Raw genomic sequence first — 9475 nt, forward strand, 5'->3', positions numbered from 1 at the left:
AAGGCCTATAACAATATAAATTCACTAATCCCCTATCGGTGAGTTAATATGGTCAACAAGATTAAATAAAATGGAAATGACTTCCTACACCCCGATGATGGCCGTGTTGAATAAAAATCTTAACCGGAAGGGTCCATTCTAAATACTTGAAATGCCCGTTAAAATCCAAAACTCCACGTTCTGAAATTCAAAAATCATCAAAATTCTAATTTAAAAAATATTTAAAATTGAAATAATCCATCGAACACTTAAAGAAAAACTCATCCACCCTCCGCAATAGTTTGTTGGGTGGACAAATTAAAATTGACTTCATCTCACATAGAGATAATGCCTAGTCAAAAATATCACTAGGATCCATTCTCAAATAATATCCTGTCAATAAGGACGTGGCACGTGTCCTCTAATTGGTGATTTTGTCGCCAAATGGCACCGCAGGATAAACAATTATGACCCATGGCCCTCTTAACCGAGTGATTTTGCCGCCAAATGACACAACGAAATATCGGTTATGGCCAGAGCCACTTTGCTCCTTAGTGGCATCAAATCTTTGAGATATGAATCAATAAGATATGATCGATAGGGCACAAAGCCCTCTTTAGGCCAGGTGGATTTAAAATTGTCCCCTTAGACAAATACCCACCCCAGGTCTGCAAGGTTCCCTTGGACGAAGCAACCCATGGCTGTCGACAAGAATCCTTCTGTCAAGTTGAGTCGACTACCTCCTCTGACTAAGTAGACTAGGGTCCACGATGGCCCGGGACGACGGAACCATAGGATCTTCATCGGGTCATCATTCATTCCCCCACCATCCGCTTTAAGTGCAAGATGGTGAAAATTTACATTTTAAATACAAAACCTTCAAATTTTCAAACATCCAAACTTTCTAAATTCTCAAACCTAAGCCCATGCTGCTACTATATGTCAGATAACACGTACCTCTACGTATCTGATTGACGACTAGCCTTAATCAAAAGTTCTCTCTCACGATTGTAAGGGGTAATTAACTATAGGGGCTTGCGCCTATAGGAAATCAAAACTCATATAAAAAAAATCCTCTTAAAATGAGGGCGAAATATCTAGGTAGTGTCTTATCTACAAGTTCATCTGCCTTCCAAAATTTACCCCGGAACCTTTTTCGTTAAAACTCCCCCGAAAAAAAGAAAAAACAAACAGTCGGGCGGAGGCCGTGTCCGAATTTTCGGAGCCCAAAAATTTTTTATGAAATTGAAAGATTTGAGGGTGGTTGCATATTGGTTAGTTCTGCTAGCTGGTAAAACCAACTACATGCACTTGATGAGTAGTTACCTTCTTCACAAGGGAACATGCCCTCTCATCCACTGCTTTAGCTTCTCTCAAATACAATTATTTGGCTTTCTAATGAAGCCAGACCTTTTTGTTTAATCAATTATAAGTTACTACATAGCTCTCATTTACTTGTTTAATTTGCAATAAAAATTAATATATTAGTGGTTGTCGTACTCTTTGATTAATTATTTAATTTGCGACTTTTCGGGTGGTTTCTCTTAGTCTTTTCAACTTGATATTAAGAGCATTCAATCGTGTTGTTTCTGTACGAGTTGATCAGCTGGATATTTAATTCCTAAGGAAGGAGCCTCTTTTAAATGGAAAATTATAGATTTTCCTTTTAATCTCAGCCGTTCGTTGCTTCTGATTAAAAGATAGCCGAATTGGCCAGTTTGGCATGTTGGTGGTTGCTTAGATGGTGATGCCCCATCTGAAGAATAGCATTAAATCACTAACTTTGAAGATTATTCACATTTTAATTTATTTTTTCATGCAATATTTGAAAATATATCTTTGATAGATTGATATGAAGAAATATATATATGTGAGTGTGGTACATTTAGAAACTATTCAAATTCTAAGAAAAATATGTGATAATTTATTAAAAAAAAAAAGTTAAATTAAAAAGAATTTTATCAAAAAAAACGTGTCAAATATTGACACCCCTACTTGTGCCACTAGCTAACTTTAGGTCATCCTTCTTCTCGAATAGAGATTGTACTGACTGCCCTTCATCATTATTCATCACCAACAATATCATTTAAAATCTTATTTTATTTTTACAATTGTAATATGTAAAATGGATACCTAAAATGCAACAAAAAAGAAAAGGTCATTGATTCTATTTAGATTCTACTTCTTTATAATCTTATATAGACCAATTTATCAACTATGGAGTTTGTATTTTATTTGTCTAATTTTTAGCAATTCTTTAATATTGGAAGCATCAACTTATAAATTTGAAAAAAGAAATTTGTTTTTTTGATGATGAAGATGATCATTAGCAATTTTTTTTATTTTTTTTTTCTTTTTATAAAGTTAGACTTTAAGAAAATAGGATCCTAAAAATCTTTTCATAATCACAACTTTGTCCATAATTTACTAACATAATGTTCTATGTTTAAGCAAAACTAAAAAAATTAATAATCATGCATTAATTATCCTGCGAATAACTAAAATGATAATTAAATAAAAAAATACAAATAGATATTCAGCCTTAATTATCTTGAAATTTTAATAATATTACTGATCAAATGATTAGATGGAGTAGGTGAAAACGATATCAATGCGGGCTATAGCGCATAAATAACTGGTCAATGAGAGTTAGTATAGTTAGATAAACTTATTAATCGAACATAATTATTCTGCCACTTTAACAACATAATATTCGAATGGAGGTCATTTCATGGCCGTACTTTACTAATAACCAACGACTTTGTGCCAAATAATAATTAAATGGTTGTAGTAGAATAGTCGCCACTCTTATAATCACTATGAACTTATAGATAGAGGTTTAAGTGAGTCAAAGTAGCTTAAATCACAACAACAGTAAATATTCCTAACGATCTCGTTAGTCAAGCTTATCGAGTCACAAGTAAATTTCAACTCAAATATTATATGAGCTGAGCTTGAGCTTGGCCTGATATGACTAATCAACTTATCGTGCCAGCTCGATTAATATAGATTAACACAAGGCATTTATATCAAACTAATTATTTATTTTTTTTCCAGGTTCAAAATAAGCCCCACGTAGTGCGACAAAGGCTTCTTGTTGTTGTTGTTGTTGTATTCAAAATAAGCAATTGAGCTTCAAAATGAGTCAAAATCGAACGTTTTGTCAAGCTCAAGCATTCAAGTAGAAATTTAGCCTCATATATTTCACTTGAGCTGAGCTTGATCTATAACTCCAGCTTAGTATAAATCGAAGTAACAACTCAACTCGACACATTAACACAGCTACTAACGAGCAATTCAACTTGACTCATTTGTTTCTGAATAGATCTAAACATGAGTTGGGTTATTAGACACTTTAGATTAACCCTAAACCTAATAAATATTCCATTTAGATTGAAAAATATCTTGATTTTACATCAATGATCATGAGAAATCAAGTAGTATGAGTTAAGTTAGGGTTATTAGATAATTGAGTCTTTAGTATCATTGTACTTCTATAAATAATTGATGTGAAACATCATAATTATAGCATACCTTAGGAATATCTTATCTAGTTTGTTACAAGTTTTCTAGAATCTTCTTAGTAGCTTATATAAGCAAGCAAGATATTGCAAGGAGAGGATCATTGAATGAATATTATCTCGTTTTTAAAGCTTTGAAGCTTTGTGCTTGTGATTGTTCTCTGGATTGAAAAATCCCTTCTTGCAGGTCCGATTCTTCCGACGATCCTCACATCAATAATCTGATCAAATGAGATGCATTAGGATGTGACTGATGAATCTCCACGACTTAGCTAAATCCTAACATCTTCTTAGCCCAACTAAAGTAAATTCGCACACACATCACAAACATAAGACTCAAACTCAAAAACTCTTATTTAATAGCTAAAGCTCCCAACAAATAGATCACGGTGACAAGATTTGTGCTAGCTGGAAAAGTGGAAAAGAAGAAACGTAAGCTAGCAGTTACCAATGCACGAGTACCTATCAAGAGGTTATAATAATCGTCACTCATCCATCCGAGTACCAAATTAAACTGACATTGGCTAATATTTGGTCCACAAGGTGGTGATTTAACATCAAATGATTTAGACTACTCGAGCATTTTGTCTTCTGCTTTCTACTTTGAGGGTGGTGAGGCGACCCATAGCACTACAAAAGATAAGACAGTCAAATATATAATCCATGGCGAGTGTTAGTGCTCAACGCAAAGAGACACACAAATAGCGAAATTATTTGGATCTCCTTTTTCTGCTTGCAGTTTGGTGCTTTGTAATTGGGATGGAGATTCCTAACCTGTAGAAGGATACGAGCAAAAGATCCAACTGAGAATACTGTGTAGTGTTGTCCAGAGCTGTAGCTCTCTCTCTCTCTCTCTCTAAGGATCCGAGTCTAAGTGGTTGGTACTGTTGAATCATGGCATAAGCTACAAGTCAGCAGTAGTAATTCATTACATGGCTGAAAGAAGGGTACTTAGCAAACAATGAACATTGGTGTCTAGAGTTCGCACATGCAGCTCGCTGGTTAAGCGAAACTGTTTCCTCCTATGCAGCTCACGTTCGAACCCCTAACTGCCCCCCAAAAAAAATATTGGTGTTAATTATGGGAAAATTGTTACGTGCGGTGTTCGGATGCGTCCGGAGGCCAATCTGGATGCGCCATGTCACCCAATGCATAGTTTATTGGGTGACATGACGCGCTCGGATTGGCCTCCGAACACGTCCGAACACTGCATAGAATAATCTCTCCTATTTTGAACAGGAGTTGATTGAGCGATAACGGAGCTATGAGGCTTTTATATAAGCATATAAGATACATATGTTATTAAAAAATATAGAAATTAAATATATATTAAACATGATATTAATATGTATATATCTTAAAAATCAATGAATATCACAGCCTTTAAAGTTTGATGATGACCTTGATATGAATCTAATGCTCTTGCCATTATAGAAGATGTCCTTTAATAAAATATTCAACTATGCAGCATTAGTTGATGCGATAAATATGAAATAAAGTTGATTGTGACATAGAGGTTGGGGGAAATAACATGTTGAGTTGCAAATGATTGATTCAACTAATCAAGCAAGTTCAATGCACCACTGGAAAGGTGGGAGTCTGGTTTCAGCGACCTGTTCTATTTGGTTCACAAAAAGTGCTGTCTTGTCATTTATTATCATTTATTTTTATATATTAAGGATAACTTAATGCAATAATTTTGATAAATTTAGGAGAACTGATTAATTAGATTAATGAGAAATAGTATGGAAGAGAGACAAGAGAGGCTAATTATCTTAGAGTACTAAGGTTAACTTGAGTCTTTGTTTGGTACTAGAAAGCTGCTTTAAGAAGCAATAAGAAAGTCATATCAAACGAAGTCTAAATTATAGATTAAAAAGATTTTAGGATGTTAACGATCTAATTCTCTATGTACGAGCAATTTAAAGTAAATTTTGAATGATTTGAACTCTACTATTATTTTTGGAGGTAGAGAATATTGTCATCTGTGTGAGACTTGTTGAAGAAGAAGAAGAATAGAACCAAGATCTTGATAAAGAAGATAAGCAAGCCAAAGAGAAAACACATAGAAGAAGAACAGTAAAACTATTTCATTCTTCTGTCGAGTACAGAGGAATCTCTATATATAGAAATGAGGAGTGACACTAATACATATAAGCCAATGAGTGACTGTCACCTCAACAAACATATATAAGTATATTTATATTTACATAAAACACTATATATCTTTGTGTTCTAATATGTCCCTGCAAACTGATGGGTCTTGTACGACATTCAGTTTAAGCGGAAGTTGATGAAACTGCCGTGTTGATAGGATTTGGTGAAGATGTCGGCCACCTTATCAATGGTGCTTATTGGTAGGAGATGAACATTGTTATGTTGAATATGATCCCAGATGAATTTTTTATCGATCTCAATATGTTTGGTGCGGGCATGGAAGACAGGGTTGTTGGCTATTGCTATGGCGGATGTATTATAACAATACTTATCCATAGGGTGCATGATCTTCGTGTACTCCAAACTCGGTAAGAAGTCTTCGTAGCTAGATGATATCTGAAGTAAGTGCAACCAGAGCTCAATATTCAGACTCCATTGAAGATCTTGCAACTGTGTGTTGCTTTTTGACCGTCCAGGATATGAGAGTGTCTCCCAAAAATGGGCAATAGCCTGATGTAGATTTCTGAGAGATAGGATCTCCAGCTCAGTCGGCATATGAAAAAGATTAAAGAACAAGATTAGATTTAGTGATAGGTATACCGTAATCCAACATACCTTTGATGTACCGAAGCAGTTTTTTGAGAAGATAAATGTGTTAGGTAAGAGGATTATGCATGTGTTTAGATAATTGGTTGACGCTGAAGGCTATATTAGGTCGAGTAAGAGTCAAGTATTGCAAAGAACTCATTAGTCTTATGTATAAAGTAGGATCGGATAACACAGGTTCGGTTGGAAAATCCATAGGAAGCTTCGTACAAGTGGGGTTGGTCCAGATGAGCTTGCTGTAGGATAGATTAAGCATATAGCTTTTGAGAGAAGAAATATTATTGATTATTACGCTCAATTTTTCTACTGAGGAAGTCATGAACTTCACTAAGATGTTTCATGGAAAATTTGTCACTGAGCTTGCTAATCATAGTTGAAATTGCCTCCTGATTGTTGCCAATAACAAGTATGTCGTTGACGTAAGTATATAAAATTAATAATTTTATGTGTTAAGTATGTAAATCCTTCAAAATTTTAATATATGCTTAGGCTTTTGAAGAGATTGTCTTCAATTGGATAAGTAAATGAGCTCAACATGAATAAAAATTTTTAACTTATTTATTAAATGAGTTGAGCTAATTAAATGCTTAAAATATTTCAAATTTAACTTATTTGCACCCAACATACAAGCACCATCTCAACAACAACATAAAACCCTTCTTTAATCTTGAAAACATTGAAATGCAAAGCTTAATGTGAAATATTATTGTAATATACATTAATATAGATAATATTATTCAAATATTCTAGGATATTGAGCCCAAGTTAGGCCAGTTTAAATGTTGGCTAAAATTAATTCAAATTATATTTGTATGTTACAAAAAAAAAAAAATCTTCTAATATTTTCTTTTTAAATTCAAAAAGATTATTCTTCATGCTTTTTAATATTTAATTCATTAAATTTTAATATTTATATTTTTTTAAGGAGCCATGCAGGCTCGCATCCCCTAACACAAATTAAGACATCCACTCAGTCAATTGGGCAAATGGTAGACCAGCGCCTCTTCAGTGTGCATTGAAGATCACTATTCTAGGCCATAGACATCACTGATCACCCGTAAAGACTCCGTCCAAGTAAGTATAATATTAATGTTAACTCTTGTGTTTACCAAATAATCTTACAAGTATAGAAATATTGATAAGCATTAAAGTAAATTAGCATGTCAATAAAGCAACAAAATATTTAACAATGCATGTATTCTTAAATAACTTCAATAAATCTGTTCCCCACAGCTTAGCAGGAGAGAAATCATGCATCATTACTCCTTGCACAACATATGATAACAGTTTCATCATTTGGAGTTCTGCTGATCATTTTTCAACTTCTTCCACACCAATAAACATATCAAAAGCCTTCCTGTTGGCACTTGAATGTCCTTAATGTAAAATCAAGCTGCTCAAATTTTTTTGAAACTAATCCCATTTATAGATTCAAAATGAAAGAACATTTAGGTTTTTTTTGAGACAGCAAAGGTTGTCAAAATCGGATTTCGGGTCGAACCTGAAAGAGCTCGGGTTCATACGGGTTGACCCGAACCCAATTCGATTTTACAAACGGATAGAAAATACGAACCTGGATCCGACCCGCCAGGCTTTTCAGTTGACCTGACCTTTAACGGTATGCAGAACGGCGGAGATCGGTCCAGCACCTTGTGGTCGACGGCGCCTGGTGGGTTCGACGGCGCTCTCAGTGATGGCAGCGGCAAGACACATCGACGACGGTGGGTTCTCGATCTCAGACAGACGTGCCGGCGGACAGCGCGGACACAACGATAGCAGACGCACGCAACAGCTATCAGCGCGGACGCGACCACGAGCAATACTGTCAGCGCGGATGGGCAGACGCTGTCTCGATTTAACCCAAGTTGAGATCGGGTTACTGGGTCAATCAAAACCCGACCCGTTTGTTCAAACACGTCAAATCCGAGAACCCGAATCCAACCCTTTTGTGAAACCGGTTGAGCTAAGCCGGAATTTTTGGGTCGTGTTCGAGTCGGATTTTTGGGTTGTGTCAAATATCGACACCCCTAGAGACAATTTTCATACTTCTAAAGTAACTTTTTAGTACAAATTGCTTTAAAAGTAAAAAATTGTCCCAAATGAAACCTTAGTTGAAGATCCAAATCCTTTAATTTCCATAAATCATAATATTTCATTTTGAATAAGTTTGGTGATGCAAATATCAAATACAACCTTTTTATTGACTGTCAAGAATTCCAATTGCTCTAATCTCATTAAACTTGTTAGATATGTAGCTTAGCCTTTCTTTATCAAAATTAAATGGTAGATTAATGAAAGATAAAGATGCTAATTAATTTATAGAAAGATGAGTGGATGGATGATGGACTGCTAACCATAGCTTTTAATGAACTGTTTTTCTTGTGCTGCATCCATAAAAGATCTCTCTTTTAATTCAATCAATGATACGCTTAGATGGGAAGAAGCCCAAAATGATCCCTTATCATTCACATGTGGCCAATTTAATTTTAGAATATCACGATTCTCTGAGGTAGCTCCTCAACTTTACAAAAATCAATCCTAAATGATTCCTTTGGGATAAAATTGGAATCAATTTTATAAAATCAAGAGGGTAAATTGAGATTAATTATATATTTTATCTTCAATTAATTTATATTTGAGGAAATATTTGAGATCAATTTTATATAATTAATAGGCTAAATTGAAGAAATTGGTATGTATGGAATCTGATCGTGTTGATAGATCTGATTGTTCTATTTTCTTGAATCTCAAAGCTTGTTGTGCTTACCCCATGCTTGGGTTAAGGTGGTTGCATTCGATTTTTTTTTTGTACAACGCCCCGACGCTAAACAATAGCTAGCAAAGCGCCGCAGCGGTTTAGATACTATGCTTCAACGGTACAAGATAGATGCTTGAACAGCACAACGCCCCAAATTGGCACCGCAACACAGCAAGACAGACTAGATGGTTTTATTTCTCGTTTTTTTGAAGGGTGCATGTGAGAAGAAAAGCAAGGAGAGAGCGAGAGAGAAGAGAGATCTGTGCTTATTTCTCTCAATTTTCTTAGTGATTTTTTTGGTGTGATGTTGCTTCCTCAATTTTTGGTTTATCCCCGTTAAATCCTGGTGTCCTTTACTTTCCGTTGCTTTTACTTTCTTGCTTGTTTCATCATTGTGGCATTTACTCCTCATCTTCCCAACAGAAATATGATAAATTGGTGATATAAGATGAAT

The 9475-nt window shown here is 34.9% G+C and overlaps 1 non-coding gene across 1 annotated transcript; it reads right to left on the bottom strand.

Annotated features, from left to right (window-relative positions):
• Positions 1-7184: 7184 nt before the first annotated feature.
• On the bottom strand, positions 7185-7345 carry LOC114579818. The gene has a single exon (XR_003701001.1). It is a non-coding gene; the product is annotated as a U1 spliceosomal RNA (small nuclear RNA).
• Between the last annotated feature and the right edge of the window lie 2130 nt (positions 7346-9475).

Source organism: Dendrobium catenatum, unplaced genomic scaffold (genome assembly GCF_001605985.2).
Source record: "Dendrobium catenatum unplaced genomic scaffold, ASM160598v2 fragScaff_scaffold_651, whole genome shotgun sequence".
Taxonomy (NCBI): domain Eukaryota; kingdom Viridiplantae; phylum Streptophyta; class Magnoliopsida; order Asparagales; family Orchidaceae; genus Dendrobium; species Dendrobium catenatum.